This window comes from Eptatretus burgeri, chromosome 5, assembly GCF_056783735.1.
Source record: "Eptatretus burgeri isolate ZD-2024b chromosome 5, Ebu_testis_v1, whole genome shotgun sequence".
In the NCBI taxonomy this organism is placed as follows: Eukaryota; Metazoa; Chordata; class Myxini; order Myxiniformes; family Myxinidae; genus Eptatretus; species Eptatretus burgeri.
The window spans coordinates 37,679,094-37,697,088 of NC_140965.1; the positions used below are offsets into that span (position 1 = coordinate 37,679,094).

A 17,995-nucleotide genomic window follows, 5' to 3' on the forward strand; every position below is an offset into this window, starting at 1 on the left:
GCGCATTGCATTCCTCCAAGCCCGTCCCTTGGTGGGCAGCACTTAGAGTGGAGGGTAGTGGGCTCTTGACAGAAGAGTCCAAAGTGAAGGCATGCTAGGCCAGTTACTTTGAGTGGCTGTATCAGGCTGATCCACCAGCGGTTGAGTTTGAAGTCAGGGGTGTTACTCTCCTTGTTGCTGACCCTCCAATCAACTTTGATCCACCATCATTTGTGAAAACACAGGCTGCGGTGAACTGATTGAAATTTGGAAGAGCTCCTGGGATTTGTGGCAATCATGGTGAACTTCTCAAAGCTGGTGGAAATGCTGTACTCATGTCATTGCATGCAGTTCTTGTCTCTGCCTGGAACACAGGCATCATACCAACTGACTGGAAGAGGGGCCTTGTTGTCCCTCTCTGGAAAGGGAAGGGTCATCGCCAGGACAGCAACAACTACTGAGGTGTGATGCTGCTCTCAGTGCCGGGCAAGGTCTTTGCTCAGATAATTATTGATAGGGTTCACCACCATCTCCTTAGTACCATCACCCAGAGCAGTCAGGCTTTACATCAAAGAGGTCAACGATTGACCGTATCCTTGCTCTTTGGGTCCTCAGCAAACACACATGAGACTTTCGGCAGGGGCTGCTTGCAGCCTATGTTGATCTCTGTAAATCGTTTGATTCAGTGAATCAGGAAGGCCTCTGGAGGATTCTTGGTCTTCATGGGGTGCCACCAAAACTTTTCAATCTGCTGTCTGAACTATACTCTGATACTGTGAGTGCTGTGAAATGTGGTGAGCCCACCTCTGACTTATTTCCAGTTGTTACATGATTTTTTCAGCAGTGTGTACTGGCTCCCACACTTTTCAGTGCTTGTATGGAGTGTATTCTGGGGAGGATGTTGCATAGATGAAGCTGCAGTGCATCGTTTGGGAATGTCAAGATCTCTCTCCTTGATTTCACAGATGATGCAGGCATCTTTGCGGAAACTCTGGATATCCTTTTGGATGTCCTCGAGGTGCTGAATGAGGAGTCGGAGCTGCTAGGATTACGGGTTTCCTGGGTCAAAACTAAGATCCAGGTTTTCAATGACATATTCGATGCTGCTGTCTTGTCTGTACCTGTTTGTGGCGAGGATGCTGAGGTCATAGAGAGATTCACTTGCAGTGGCAGTGATATTCATGTCTCTGCTAGCTGTGAGCCAGAGGTCAATAGATGTCTGGGTCAGACCTGGGGAGTCATGGATTCGTTGGATCAATATTCTCTTTGTCTTCCATTCTGAGATCCACATTATTGTAAAATATGTCTGAAGCAAAAGGTTCAATGCAGACTGCTGGAGACCTGGGTCCACCTCAAAACATCATAAGAATGATGGGATAAGTGGAGATGTTGAGCATAACTAATTGTAAAAACTTCACAAAGTTAGTCTCTCAACTTCTCGACTTTCATACTCTTGTAATATTCTGAATCCATGGGAAGGATACCTGTGAGCACAGTTGAAAAATCAGAGATTTGTGGAGAGTGCTGACAGACAGTTCGCCTTACTTTTTTCAATGGATGCTGTAGGATGCTTTCGGACTTTTGTTTTTTTTTGTATACCTTGGTCGAGGCTCGTATGAGAGCTAACACACAACTCACAGCAAGGAGGCATGAGACAAGAGGGGCGGGAGTGGAAGGGACAAAACAGTGGGGAACAGACACATTAGGTGAACTGTGGAAGGGAGAGGGATGGTGATGGGACGGGGAACATGGCGAAGAGAAGATGGACATTTCAGGGACTTTCAGGAAGGAAAGCAGGAGAAATGAAGGAAGTGGGCTTGGGTGGATTATCGGGGGTAGAAAAGATCGAGGATTTGGATGGGGGAAGATAAGAGGTGGTGGTGAACAGCTGTTTTGAAAGCCTGGAGGGAAGAATGGGAAAGAATAGAGTGAGGAAGTTTATTCCAAAGGCAGGAAAAAAGAGGAATGAAAGAGTGAAGATGAGCAGTGATTCGTGATTTTGGTAGTTTTACCAGAAGGGGGTTGTTGGCGGACCTTGAGCGCCCTGTGGAAATGTGGTGGGAACAAATCGCAGAGAGAGCGGGGGGGGCAAGGCTGGAGAGGAGTCGGTAGAAGACAGAAAGACCACTGACCAACCTGCGGTGATTGAGTGAGAGGCCCAAAGACTCAGCTTCATTACGGGAGATGCCGATGATCTTAAATGCCCTGGTTTCGACAGCGTGAAGCCGAGAAAGGTGGGAGGCAGGAGCACCAGCCCAGAGGGGAGAGCAGTACTCCATCAGGCTACGGACAAAAGCTTTGGAAGTGGTCAGGAGCTCAAGAGGGCCGAGGAAGGACTTAGCACGACGGAGGATTCCCAGTCGGCGACTGGCTTTTGAGACGAGGTTGTAAATGTGACTTTCCCAGGAAAGGTCATGGCAGATAGTGAGACCTAGAAGCTTGAAAGAAAAGACTTCTTCCAAAGGATTGTTGAGAAAGTGGATGGGGGGGTTTTGTAAACGGTCCTTTCGAAGAGACATAGTGAGAGTGTGAGATTTGTCTGGATTGAAAGACATGTTCCATGTGTTGGACCAGTTTGTGATTTTATCCAGATCTGCAGTGAGCGAAGAAGCTGCTGCTTGCCGGTCTGAGGGATGACAGATGGTACGGCAGAGGGTGGAGTCGTCGGCAAAGAGAAATAGAGGATTTTCCAGAGAGTCCGGGAGATCATTGATGAAAACCAGAAAAAGAACAGGGCCCAGAACGCTACCTTGAGGAACTCCAGCCTGCACAGGAAGAGGGGATGAAAGAACTCCATTTAGGGCCACACGTTGACTGCGACAGGAGAGGAAGTCTGCGAGCCATGAGTGGAGATGGCCTTGAATACCATGGGAAGAGAGTTTGGTGAGTAGAGCAGGGTGCCAGACTGTGTCAAAAGCACGTGATATGTCCAGGGATACGGCTCGGATTTCCTGACTGGCATTGAGGACCTCCATCCATTGATGGGAGAGCAGAAGCAGCATATCCAGGGTCGAGTGACCTGGTCTGAAACCAAATTGATGATTGGAAATCAAGCCATTGGAGAAGAGGAAGGATTTCATATCTGAGGCGATGATGGATTCCATCACCTTGCTGATGATTGGGAGAAGGCTGATTGGTCTGTAGTTACAGGGATCTGTTTTTGCACCTTTTTTATGCAGGGCAGTGATGTTAGCAGATTTCCAAGCAGATGGCAGATGACCTTGGGCAAATGAGAGGGTGAATAGAACAGAGAGAGGGTGAGCAAGAGCAGAAGAGCAGGCTTTGAGGACACGTGGGCTGATGCCGTCTGGACCGGTTGCAGAATCTGACTCGAGGTTTGAAAGCAAGCTCTCCACCTTGTCAGGAGAAAAGGATACAGAGTCCTGGGACAGTTGGGTGCGACTGGGTAAAGTGGGTAGAGATAGAGATGGGTTTAGGACACAAGATTTAGCTGCAAACACCGAGTTTAGACATTCAGCTTTATCACGTGTGGAATCAGCAGTGCGGCCATTTGAGGTAAGGGAGGGGATGGAGGGGGAACATACACCAGAAACAGATTTGATTAAACACCACCAGGATTTTGAGGAGGGAGAGAGGTTTGAGAGTTCAGACTTGAGATGAGAAAGATGTTGTTTTCTGGCTCTCCTAAGGGTAGATACACACTTGTTCCGAGCTTTGTGGAAAGAACTGAGATTGCCCTCAGTTTGGTTTGCTTTCCATGAGGCAAAGGCAAGTTGTTTCAGGACAACTGCCTCGCCACAAGCTTCAGTAAACCAAGGGCGGGAGGAAGGGTAAGACAACTGAACACGAGAGGGGATAAATCTGTGCATGAGGGAGAGTAAGTTTCTTTGAAAGAATTCCCAGGATGAGTTGATGTTTGAGAAAGTAGTGATAGGAGACCAGTCTGTAAGTTTGATGGCTGCTCGGAGACCCTGCCAGTCGGCTTGAGTGAAATGCCAGACTCGACGGCGGTGAGGTGGTTCTCTGATAACAGCCAGAGAGATGTCCACTTTAACAAGCACGTGGTCAGAAGAACCAATTGGAGCGAAGGAAGAGCAGCAGATATTGTCAGGGAAATTTGTCAAAATCAGATCCAGAAGAGATGGAGTACCATTGGTTGAGATCCGGGTCGGGAAGTTGACCGATTGAGTCAGTCCCAATGAGTCGCAGAAAGCTTTTGCTGAGGTGCCATGGCAGGTGAGAGAGGTACCCACACCTAGCCAACTGGCGTGATGACAAGTCACCACATAAGAGGAAGAGAGAGTTTGGATGAGAAGATAGAAGATGGTCCATGTTTTCGGATAGTGAGGTGTAGATGGAGTCATCACTGTTCGGTGGACGGTACAGTACACATATAAACATGAGGTGGGAGTGGAGGGGAAGCCGAAGCCAGAGGTATTCCTGGGGGTGTGGGGGAGTGAGAGCAGTGCATGGAGAGTGAGGAATAGAGTCTTTGATGAAGAGAGCAACACCTCCACCAGGACGAGGCTCAGGTCTGTCATACCATAAGAGGGAGTAACCAGGGAGAGATACTTGGGAGTCAGACACGTCTTGGGAGAGGAAAGTTTCTGTTAGGCAGATAATGTCTGGTTTGTCAGTGGCAACCTGTATGGAAAGATCTGAAAGGTTTGAGCGAAGGCCCCGGATATTTGAGGTCCACACTTTTAATGAAGAGGAAGGGGAGGAGGCTTTGGGTGCAGGAGGTGGAGTGGGAGGGGGAGGGTAGGACAAGGGACGAGGGGGGCAGGTAAGGAGGGTTGCTGAAGGAGTGTGGGGTATTGCAGAACAGCGAGGGGAGGGGCCGAATGGGGAGTTGAAAAGGCTCTGTGGTGCTGGGGGAGAGGGGGGACAAGAGACAAGGAAGAAGGCAGTTGAGGATGTGTAGTGAAGAGATGGAGGTGAGCAGCAAGTGGAGGGAGGGGGGGGGGTGGATGAGAGGGGGGGCAACTTTGAGAAGGAAGAGGGAGGGGGCTGAAAGGTGGGAGAAAGGTGAGGGGAATTTTTGAGAGAGGTGAGAGGGAGGCTTGGAGGGAGAAGAGTGGGATGGTTGCTTTGACAGTGAGAGTGAGGGGTGAGGGGGGTGAGTTGGCACTGAAGTTGGAAAAAAAGAATGTTTGATGGAAAGCGAGCATCCATGGCAAACTGTGGTTTTTAAAAGTTTTAGGTCAGAGATGCGATTTAACACAATTCTTGATGGATGCAATGAAGGCGAATGCAGAGCATGGAGAGAAGAAGCGCTGTAATAGTTGGATTTTTTAGGCAAGGAATGAAGGAGAGCTCGAAATGAGAGCAGTCTGTTAAAATAGCAGAAGAGTAGTGCATTGTGAAACAGTAAAGAGTGCCACATGTGTGAGAGAGGAAGATGAAGCATTATAAGATCGTTTTTGTTGTTAAAAATAATGTATGAGAGAGTTCAACAGATTACGTCATGGAAGTGTAAAAAATAAAATATAAAAAATAAAAAATAAAAAAATAATAAAATAAAAAAATCGAGGAAGAAGACGAGGAGGATGTTAAGAGGAAGAAGAAGAAGCAGAAACAGGAGAAGGTGAGCGTGTTGTTGTTGTTGGGTATATATATATATATATTTTTTTTTGTTGTTAATATTAATATATGAGAGAGTTCAACAGATTAGGTCATGGAAGTGTAAAAAAAAAGAAAAAAAAGAATCGAAACCACGCGAGATGGCTTAGAGGCCACAAGTATGATATCTCTTTGCTATCCTGTCGGGAATAACCAGACAAACAAAATAAATATTGTCGTCACAGACAATTTTCTCGATAGATGTAAATCAATGATCCACAAGCATTTCAAACCCGAGATATATTACGAAGCAACAAGAGGTTGTGAACGGTTTTCTTCATTTGGAAAGGTATTATTTTAGTACATAAGCATTGTGCTAAACGTTAAAGACACTTTGTGTCACATTATTACAGACAAAATACGATCAAACTATCCACCTTATTCCAGAGCAGAGTAAACAGACTAATTGTGCGTGTGGTGTGTGTGTGTGTGTGTGTGTGTGTGTGTGTGTGTGTGTGTGTGTGTGTGTGTGTGTGTGTGTGTGTGTGGGTGTGTGGGTGTGTGTGTGTGTGTGTGTGTGTGTGTGTGTGTGTGTGTGTGTGTGTGTGTGTGTGTCTTTACATTGACTCGGTTCTGCTCACCAAGCACTTTTATACTGCCATTGCGAACACAAAATCTAAAATTCAAATCATCTTTTAAACATAATTTTCAGCATTTAGATGAACAAGTTACAAATTCAAAATGGTTAACCACAATTGTTCTGATCCTGAATGCAAATTGGACTCACAGAAAGAGGAAATACGACAAATATCCATGGATGAGATTAAGAGGTGTTGATTTCTTATAATTTCCTGTTAATACAAGCTCGCAGCCGCAGTAAATATTTTTTTTTATTTCCCCCCCTCCCCTTTTCTTGCCTCCTTCTCCCAATTTGATTATTAATAATTATCATAAATTTAAGCACCTAATCCAGAGATATATTACGGTTTTCAGAAGCACCTAATGCAGATACACAGTCCATTCAATGGTAGCGATCCATTGGGGGTTTTTGGAGCACACATCTATCCACTCGGGCCTTCCACCGATCCGCATGGTCAGGAGTTTGCAGTACGAGCAGTTTCCCATTCTTCAAGCTGAGAAATTTCACCAAGTCGTTCATTGTGCAGAAGCACAGCCCGATCTCTCAGGTACTTTTCCAAGTATTTTCAGCTTATTTTAGAAGCTTTTTGGGGCCATTTTAAGTAACTATCCCTATCATGTAACGATATGTTTTATGGTGCCCTAAATGCCACTGTTTCCTGAGATTTCTGCACCTGTACGTCAAGCATTCTGGAGTGGAATATGTCATTTCAAAAAGTTTCATATTTACTGAATGTTCTGCTTTTGGTGGCTTGAAGGCTCGAGATTGAAATCATCAGTAGTTTGATCAAGTTATCTTTATCATAAGAGTATTGCACTAAAACAACCTTTGATTGAACATGCATCGAAACAATTTCTCTATTCCATGAACTCAATATCATGATGTGTTTGTTCATTTGATTGCGAAGACTTAGAGTGAGGTGACGTGGGGTATGAACTTGCAGTGGAGAAATGGACACAATAAGCAAGGGAATGAATGAAGAAGAGACAAATGAGGGGAGGAAACACTGTAACCTGCAAGTAAGAGGGTGTAATTATGCAAGGTCAATGCGTAGTGATGAGGGATGATTTGAGATCTTGGTGCACTGCTTTCTTGAAGTCCGAGATGCAGGAGTGCGGTAGAACACTGCAGCTTCAGGATGACGATGCAAAGAGGTGAGAATGGAGGAACAAGGGTTGAGGTGTGCAGTCACCCTGTATTTTGAAATTTTAGAAGGCGATGGTTGAGCAGAGGGAGCTAGACCAGAAGAGAGGTAAACAGAGAGCTTAACTGTCTGAGATGTGAGCAATTGGCCTTGTGCTTTGGCCTCATTGGTGGAGATGCCAATAATGTTGAAAGCATTACTCTCCACATAATCCAGGAACTTCAGTTGAAGTGAACTTATTTTTACTTCCCTTGTTTGTTTTCAGAACTGCAGCTTGTTCTATTGTCTGGTGAATATCTAAAATGCAGAATTCATGACTACCCTGGCTTAATTGGGATTCTTCTTCATAATTTGACTCAGCAACATTATACCATTCTGGCCTTTGTGTGACATGGTGTAGGTTTTCAGAAATAATGGTGTATTCATTATAAAATCCCAATTTTAAGTTGTCTTGAACTTAAACAGTTTCTGAGTAGTTGTACAAAGGAAAACGTTTTATTGAAGATAAAGTTGAAAAGCAAAATCCTGACACAATATTTAATACGCTTCTTATTGTCCTGACTTCGCCACTTGCCCCAGGAATCCTCGACACAGAAACAGCGCAAGCTTATCATCGTTTTTCTATCGACAAAGTAATCTGTATTTCTATTTCAACACACAGAAATAATTTTCAGAAGAAAAACTTCTGTTAAATTATTTATTTTCTATAATAAAAAGCATTTCTTTTCATTAACTTTTTTGGCTTCAATTTGTTCTCTTCCTCCCATGTCCAATCTGCTGAACATTAACTTAACTTCTTAGGCAGTATAAATATTATTTCCACAGTCATGACTTTTATAAAATTTCAAGCAAACAACATTGCTGCTAAATTGAGGTGCATAAAATAATCTGTTGGATTGTAAAGTAAGTTATTTATTTTGAAATATCAGCAATAGTATACAGTACATGCCATATTATATTAAACAAATTTTCAAGCCCTGTGGTCCATCTTCCACAAAACGAGGAAACACAAGGCATGCACAAAATGCAAAGTGGGCAAACTCGTGTTGTGTCGATTGGTCTGACTAATGCCAAACCGCCAAGCTGAGATTTAATTAAGAGCCGGCATGAGTGGATTACTGGCTCCTTATCGCTGTTTAATTATCCATAAAGGGATTAACTTTACCCGATCTGGGCCTACTCCAGGGTCGCCAATCAAATATTGAAACAGTTTCTCGCATGCAGGAGATGGGATGAGATGGTGGACTCATTCTCATAAATAAAATTATTTATTAAAACAAATAATGATGACAAGGGGTATCAAGCCAACTAAACTTGTACAAATACAGCAAGCAAAAACAATATTATGGGGGAGGAATTACAAACTTATTTTACAAAAAATGAAAACTTGCTGTGGTGCTACTCGCACACTCATACCGAAACAATGGGGGACAGGCAAGGATTTTGGGAGGCTTAGCTGCAGTAGCTGCAGTCTTCATGCTGTGGTCAGACACCCACAAAGTCAGAGCTGCTGCAAAAGAGAGTGCTGAGCTCTATCTGTAGCTCACATTGACTCTGTCAATCCTTTGTAACTGTTCCACTTTACTTGTATGAGCAATGAACTCTCTCAACTCTCACGGCACTGGCTTAATGTAACTCAAAGTAACACTCGTGCTTTTTTTCCTGCACTCTCCAGTTTTATCCCTCCTTGTGGACCTGCCCATAGATAAGAAAATACAAGCAAATCAGACATAGGTGGAGGCCATTCCACCCATCATGCCTGCCTGAACACCATACTAATTTTCAACACAAAATCCAAAGAAGAAAATGCAACAAATATATATATATATATATATATATATATATATATATATATATATATATATATATATATATATATATATATATATATTTTAATCTAATTATTTTAAGTTTTTGTAGTTTTTGTGTTGTTTTTTTCTTTCTTCCCCTCAGGGGAGGGGGCGTGGGATTGGTTAAGACCACACAATATCAACCACACAACACCCCTTGATGAAACTCCCACCAACAGCACTCCCTACACATGCACACAATCACCCATCAATGCTCAAACTACTGAAAAGTCCGATCAACATCCCCATACCCCTTTATCTCCATAACTTCCAGGTACCTATCTAATTCTAATTTAAACTTATCTACTTTTTCTGCTGCCACTCCCTTTCCAGGGGGCCATTCCATGCATGAACTACTCTCTGAATGAAAGACCCCTGTCTTACTACCGTCTTAACTCTCCTCTTCTTTACTCTCAGGCTATGGCCCGTGCTTCTATCACTGTCTACTCTGTTGAATAATTTATCCACACTTATTTTGTCGATACCTTTCATTATCTTAAACATCTCTATCATGTCTCTTCGTAACCACCTCCTTTCTAGTGTACAAAGCCCTGTCTCCTTCAGTCGCTCCTCATAGCTGAGTCTCGCTAGGCTCAGAATCAATCTCGTGGCCCTGTTCTGAACCCTCTCGATGGCATCTATGTCCTTCCTGAGTTGTGGTCACCAAAACTGCACACAATATTCCAGATGTCACCTCACTTAATTCCTGTACAATGTTAACACCACCTCTTTTGATTTACAAATGATCCCCCTCCGAATACAACATAAAACCCTATTTGCTTTACCTACAGCTGCCTGGCACTGCGCTGCCTACTTACCTCCCATATCTATTCCCACCCCCAGATCCTTCTCCTGAGGGACATGCTCAAAAATTACCCCTTGCATCCTGTAATCTCTATTTTCATTGTTCTTTCCCATCCCCAACACCTTACACTTTCTCAGGTTAAATTCCATCTGCCAATCTTTTGCCCAATCTATGCAAGTATCAATACTTTCCTAAATCTGATCACCACCCCCTCTGCTATCCACCTTACCTCCAAGCTTTGTGTCATCTGCAAATTTGGAAATCTTACTCTTCAATTCTATCTAACTCCCATCCTATTATTTAAACCTAATAAATGCCTTCTGCTTCTCCTTAATAACGATGAGCTTCTTCTCCTTAATATTGAGTGGACAGTGCAGAAGGGGGATGAGCAAGAGCAGCAGAGCAGGTTTTTGGGGCACATGCACTAATTTCTTCTGGGCTTGTCACATAATCTGAGGCGAGGTTTGCCAAAACCCTCTCCACCTTCTCAAGTGGGAAGGAAACAGAATCCAGGAGCAGTTCGTTATGAGAGGGTTTGGTTGGTGTTTGTGGTCCATACTCTTGAAAAGAGCATTGGAACTGCCGAAGCAGTTTTTCCTTGGCTTTTTGGCACAATCTGGACTGGTCACCACTCCGACCATTTCTTGGAGCACAGCTGTGCCACTGATGCTGTGCTCCTTTTCCCAGTACACTGGTACTCATTTCGCCAACCTCAAGAGGATGGCTGGCTGAATTGATCCCAAGCCAGTCACCCTAACCACAAAGCCAACACCAGGCTTAGAGTCGGTGGAGGGAGTGAGGGGTTGAGTACTCAATATTTGGAAGCAAACACAGAATTGAGGCATTTGGCTTTGTCATGAGCAGTCAGCTATTATTTTATTTGAAGTGAGGGAAGGGATGACTGGGGGAGCATACACCACAGACTGAACAAGGTGACACCAGGTCTTTGAAGAATGAGACAAGTTTGAGAGTTCAGCCTTGAAGTTGGCAGATGTTGTTTTCTGGCTTTCCTAAGAATGAACACACACTTGTTCCGAGCTACGTGGAATGATCCGACATTGTCTTAAGTCGGATTCTTCTTCCAGGAAGAGAAGGTAAGTTATTTGAAGGCAACTGCCTCACCACAGGATTCTGTGTACCAGTAGTGAGAGTATAGGTATGATAACTGCAGACGAAATTTTATACTAAAGGAAACAACCTCGTCCGTGGAGCATGTGGAGTCGAGAGCAAATGTACATAAAGGAAAGCAAGCTTGTGTGGAAGGATTCCCAGGGAGTATTAATATCAGGAAAGGTAGAAATGAAGATGGGCAGCTTCGACTCATCTTTTCGTCAGAGGGCAGCTTGCAGTCTCTTCCATTCAGCTTGAGTGAACTACCAGATTACATGGTGCTGAGGGAGCTCTCTGGCAATAGCTAGAGATATGTTTACTCTGACAAGCACATGATCAGATGAACCAATTGGAGCAGAAGAGGGACAGGATGCATGAGTCGGCATATTTGTCATTACCAACTCCAGAAGGGAGGATGTGCCATTGAGAGAAATCCTGGTTGGAAAATTCACTGGTTGGATGTGAAGCCCATGGAGTCACAGAAATCCTTTGCTGCAATGCCATGGCTGGTTGAAGAGGTGCCAACACTGAGCCAATTTGCATGATGACAGTTGAAAGGGGGTGGGAAGCTGGGGAAGTGGAAAGAGGGTGAGATGCTCGGTATGTGGAAATAGGGTGGGGTGCTGGGTAGGTGGAAAGAGGGCAGGATGCTGTGGAAATGGAGAGTGGTTGGGACGCAGGTGCAGAAGAGAGGAGTCAGGATGCAGGGGGAGAAGAGAGCGTTTGGAATGCAGGGTTAGAAGAGGGGGCTCAGGATGCAGGGGAAGCAGAAGGGAGCGGGAGGCTGGGGGAAGTGGAAGGGAGTGGGATGCTGGGAAACCAGAAGGGAGCAGAACGCTGGAGAAGCAGAAGGGCAGGATTCTGGGGAGGTAGGAATGGGGCAGGACATTGTAGAAGTGGAAAGGGACCTGGGTATCTGTGAAGTGGAAAGGGAGCAGGGCACTCGGGAAGCAGAAAGGGAGTGGGATCCTGGGGAGGTAGGAATGGGGCAGGACATTGTAGAAGTGGATAGGGACCTGGGTATCTGTGAAGTGGAAAGGGAGCAGGGCACACGGGAAGCAGAAAGGGAGTGGGATGCTGGGGAAGTGGAAAGGGGGCGGGACTCTGTAAAAGCAGAAAAGGGGCAGGATGCTGTGGAAGTATAAAGTGGGCGCGATGCTGGGGAAGCGGAAAGGTGGCAGCATGCTGGGGAAGCAGAAAGCGGGCAGCACGCTGATGAAGCACGAGCTTACAAGTCATCCAGGGATGAAGCGAGGGGGGGATGGAAAGCAGACTAGAAGAAAGGTGTTTGGAAGCAAGTATGTAGGAAGATTGAACATTTTAAAATTGCCATTTGAAATGGTTGAAATTGATGGGGAGATGGGGGAGTAAGAGGGAGGCCCGAAACTATCCAAACCTGAGATGCAGGATCCATATAAATAGAATTACCATGAAAAATACACTGGAGTGAGCACTCAGTACAAAGAATAATCCACACATTAACAGAGAACATAAATCGACGTCAGCACAGATGAATCCGGAATGATTTATTCACTTTTTGGAAGCAGATTACTCAGAGGATGAAGAAAAGCAGCCATGCCAAGGAAACCAGAAACGGAAGTGATTGCTATTCACATGGTACTGCATGACAATAGTGAATCATGATAACTACCACATGGGACTTGATGGACTGGAAGTCCTGTTTACAATAACATGGTGCTTTGTGTAAAACACAACTTCCAAGAACTTTCAGATTGCAGGTACTGAGAGGTTTTCCTTATTCCTTTACATTTAGATCCTTGTGACGTTCACCTATTGCGAGATATTAAAAATAATCCTTCAGTAAGGAATTTGCATCAGAAGATGATGATGATGATGGTAATTAAACTTGGTGGCAATCATGTTTATCGTGTCAGTTGAATCTAAGTCGGTGGGTGGAACCCATGTTGAGCCTTACCAAAGACTTAAAAAATGTAATGTGCTGCTTGATTCTCAGCTTTTTTTTGTTTGTTTGTTTAAGAGCACAGCCAAACAACCATAAGTTGGCAATACTAGAACAGACTTTGATGGGTCTAATGGCCTCCTCCTGTGTAAGGTACAATATTTCATATAACCATTGGGTGCACATAGTCCAATAAAATGTTTTAGATAATCTGCCAATGTATTATTTTCTTTACCAGAGGAGGTCAAGTAATATACTAGGGTCATTACAACGATTTCCCCCCAACTCATTAATTATATTGATGTTCCTACTCATACCAGGTTGATGTTGTTTTTGACATTGCTTCTGAATTGTGTTGTGCTTACAGAACCTGCATCAGGGCTTTGCACAATTGGTTGGTGAATAATTTTTGCATCGTGAGCAATTCACACGAGAGAGGTTGTTTAACAAAGATGGCACAACGTGATGTCCAGGCAGGATGATAGAGCACACCTGACTATGAAACCCACCCTGAAAGAGGCAGACTCGGCATGTGAAGGCCGTTTGAATTCTCCTGAGTACCCGGGGAAAGTGACACTCTATGGTGCAGCCTCAGCGAGTTTAACAGGGTTTTGTATTGTACTGATTATGTGGCTGCTCCCATCGTCCTGATGTCCTCAGGGTTGCTCGTGGCTGGTTGATCGATTGCCCCTGTCCACCCCCACCAACTCTACATTGCAGCCTCTCGCATTGGTGAAACAGTGAGATCTGAAACGCAATGAATAATCACCATGGAAAGAAAATACAGAATGCTGCCTTTTGGTACAAGGTTACATTGTAATGCTTTTTTTTTTTTTTTAAGAAATTGCATATAATTATAGTTTATAATTCCATGCAAGTCTTATAAAAGAGCTTCCACAAAATAGAGACATTTACAACAAGGATTTACAGGAAATTACATTTGCATCATTTTTCAGAATTCTAGATGTCCTTTGGCTGTGCAGTGTTCAAAATCCTTTTTCAGGCATATGTTGAATTAATTAATGTGGTTTCTTTATTTAAATTCCTGAAGGTAGTATTTCCTGTTTTGCATTGGTTTAACTACAATGTGTTTACCTGGAGTGTAAAATAATTACGATGGGTTTATTTTCAATATGTTTTAAGCAGACGTTGCACAACTCTCATGTTATCCCCCACCCCTAACCACAATAATTTGTATCCCATTAACCTCACCTGACCTAACCCTCTTATTCACAGGTTGCTGAATTTCCTCTCCTCTTTCCTCATACTCCTCCCTCTTCTTATTCTCTCTCTCTCTCTCTCTCTCTCTCTCTCTCTCTCTCTCTCTCTCTCTCTCTCTCTCTCTCTCTATCTCTATCTCTATCTCTATCTCTATCTCTATCTCTATCTCTATCTCTATCTCTATCTCTATCTCTATCTCTATCTCTATCTCTCTATCTCTCTATCTCTCTATCTCTCTATCTCTCTATCTCTCTATCTCTCTATCTCTCTATCTCTCTATCTCTCTATCTCTCTATCTCTCTATCTCTCTATCTCTCTATCTCTCTCTCTCTATCTCTTTCTCTATCTCTCTCTCTCTCTCTCTCTCTCTCTCTCTCTCTCTCTCTCTCTCTCTCTCTCTCTCTCTCTCTCTCTCTCTCTCTCTCTCTCTCCACTTTTCCTGTTCATTCATTCCCTTTCTTACTGCATCCAACTGCAGCAACCACTGCCTTATTGTCAGTTTGTTGATTTTATACCCCTCCCCTCCTCCTCCAACCAATCATATAGTTTTTCAATGAGCCTTGATCTTTTTTTTTAATAATAATAATGATAAAATTTGTTAGGTTTGCAACTACATATGTCCTTCACTTCTTTAAATTTGTGTTGTGTTAATTATAACGTCCGAACTGGACTGTTGATCGGCTGGCACATTCAGACGCTGTGATGACTGCCAAGCACCACATTTCACAGATAAGACAAATGAGATGTATCAGACATCAACAGACAGCTTGGAATTATAGTCAACTCAGCCTAAGCCCTTTATACAGACCACAGTATGTAATTGATGATGCAGGAATTATGTATTAGTGGAACAACCAGCTGGAGAGAATATTAATGGGCAGCTAGAATATGGAGTCTTGGATGGGAAAATGCTTAATGTCACATGCACCATGTACAGGATTTACTCAGTTGAATGCTGACATATGTGAATATATATATATATATATATATATATATATATATATATATATATCAAACACTATGCCTATAGAAAGTCTATATCCCCTTTCAATGTTTTCACCTTTTGTTGCCTTATAGCCTGGAATTAAATTACATTATATCATCCTTTTTCCACCTTTATTTACATATTATAACCCACAACTTCCAAGTGAAAAACAAATTCTACAAATATCACAAAATGAATTAAAAATACAAAACTAGAATATCTTGGTTGGATAAGTGTCCACCCCTCTGAGTTAATACGTGGTGGAAGCACCTTTGATGGCAATTACAGCTGTGAGCCTGTGAGGATAGGTCTCGAGCAATTTTGTACACCTTGATTGGGCAATATTTTCCCATTCTTCTGCACAAAACTGTTCAAGCTCAGTCAAGTTGCATGGGGGGTATTGATGAACAGCAATCTTCAAGTCATGCCACAGATTTTCGATTGGATTTAGGTCGGGGCTCTGACTGGGCCACTCAAGGACATTTATCTTTATGTTCCTTAGCCACTCCAGTGTATCTTTGGCTGTGTGCTGGATTCGGGTCGTTTTCATGCTGAAAGGTGAACTTCCATCCGAATTACAGCTTTCTTACAGAGGGCAGCAGGTTTTTCTGTCGGATTTTTCTGTATTTTGCTCCATCTATTGTCCATTTTATCCTGACAAGTGCCTCAATCCCTGCAAATGAGAAACATCCCAATAACAAGACGCTGCCACCACCATGCTTCACAGTAGGGATGGTGTTCTTTGGGTGATGTGCAGTTTTGGGTTTGTGCCAAACAAAGTTTTTGCATTTAGGCCAAAAAGTTCCATCTTGCTTTCATCAGATCGAAAAACTTTTCGACACATGGCTTCAGAATCTCTGGAGTGTTTTTTTGCATACCTCAAATGGGACTCAAGGTCTGCTTTTTTGAGTAATGGCTTCCTTCTTACCACCCTACCATACAGGCCAGACTTGTGGAATGCTTGAGATATTGTTGTCACATGCACACAATGACCACTCTTGCCATAAAGGCATGTTGCTCTTTCAAAGTTGTCATTGGCCTCTTGGTGGCCTCTCTGATCAGTCTCCTCCTTGCTTGGTCATCCAGTTTGGAGGTATGGCCTGATCTAGGCAGGGTCTTGATAGTACCACACACCTTCCACGTCTTAATGATTGGCTTGACTGTGCTCCAAGAGATATTCAAGGTCTTTGAAATATTTATATACCCATCCCCGATCTGTGCCTTTCCACAATTTTATCCCGGAGGTCTTTTGAAAGGTCCTTGTTTCTCATGGTTGAGTCTTTGCTGTGAAATGCACTCCCCAGCAGAGGAAACCGACAGGAACAGCTGATTTTATTCTGCTGGTCAGCGGCGACAGTTAGTCAGCGGCGCAATGGCTATTTTCGTCAATTTCCAGTCAGAAGGTTGCTGAGCAGGCGACAGTTGGTGACGGCCTTGCAGCTTTACAGTTTCTCACAACACCTCAGCTTCTCACAGCTCCTAACAGCTATTCGCGGTGCCTCCTGGTGGCTCCTGACGGTGGGTGACGCTCTGACCGTTGATGCTGGTTCTGCTCGAGACCTGCTCTTGGTGTACCTGATTATTGGGGGTGATGTTGATTGGTGTTCGAGCCTGTTTGCGAGTGGGTGCACGGCAAGGCTGGGTGCTGGAAACGGAGAAGGCACGCTCACACATTTCAAGAAGTTTTATTTGATGTACGACGACTTCTATTTGGTGAGCGAGACTGGATTTCTCTTCACCCCCGGAATGATCTGCTGGGTACCTTTGTCTCGTGTTTAATTGTTAAATAAGGCATAGTGATAAGCATCTGCTCTTTGTCTCTTTTTCGATCAGTGTCTGATTAATAATATATTTGCTTGCGATCATTTTTATTGATTTGGCCCGATTAATTATAATTTATTTGCTTGCGATCATTTTGATTGATTTGGCCTGAATAATTCTTTATTTGCTGACGATTATTTTGATTGATTTGGATTTTTTTATTTTTACCAGACGGAAATAAAAAGCTCTTTTTATTTATTTATTTTCTTTTTGATAAATTACTTTGTTGACGCTCCAACCTGTCCGGGGCTTGGCCTTTCCTACCATTGATCAAGCATTGTCCGAACCAAGATAGACTGGGAGGTAATTAACACACAAATTGACCTGTAATAGTCGGCACGCAACAGCGGCGAAACGCTCGGCCACCCTAATTAAGATCTAATCAAGATAAGATTGGTGCTTTGCTGAGGGCGCGCTCCCCATTCAGGAAACCATGTGACTTTGAGTTAAATGGCAAAATTAGACAGTGGAGACTGGAACTCGTGGTTAACTGATTGGCGTTCATGATTCTAAAGCAACCCACCATATCACGAAGTTAATCGTGAGCGGTGGCCCCAGGTCCGGCGCTTCCGAGGACAAACAGGGATGAAACACCCTCATAATACACTCAGTACCCATGGCCGTAACAATATATATATATATATATATACATATATATATATATATATATATATATATATATATATATATATATATATATATATATATATATATATATATATATATATATATATATATATATATATATATATATATATATATATATATATATATATATATATACAGGTTGTCCCTAAAAAAATGACATCATTTCGTAGTCTAATAACATAGCTAATTCTCGCTCAAATGATCTCAAATTTTAACAAAATGTGTAAAAACTAACTAAGTTGAATGGTATCTAAGTTGAAACTAACTAAGTTGAATGTTATCTAAAAACTAACGAAGTTGAATGTTATCTATCTAAGAATTCAACTAACTAAGTTGATTTCTTATCTC

The 17,995-nt window shown here is 43.1% G+C and overlaps 1 long non-coding RNA gene across 2 annotated transcripts; it reads left to right on the plus strand.

The window, feature by feature from the left end:
* Nucleotides 1-5,188: 5,188 nt before the first annotated feature.
* On the plus strand, nt 5,189-15,147 carry LOC147026254 (uncharacterized). 2 transcript variants are annotated; one of them, XR_015058252.1, is made up of 3 exons: nt 5,189-5,527; nt 6,496-6,689; nt 13,340-15,147. It is a non-coding gene; the product is annotated as an uncharacterized LOC147026254 (long non-coding RNA). The 2 variants fall into 2 exon arrangements; XR_015058251.1 differs by lacking the exon at nt 5,189-5,527 and adding an exon at nt 5,670-5,851.
* Nucleotides 15,148-17,995: the final 2,848 nt, after the last annotated feature.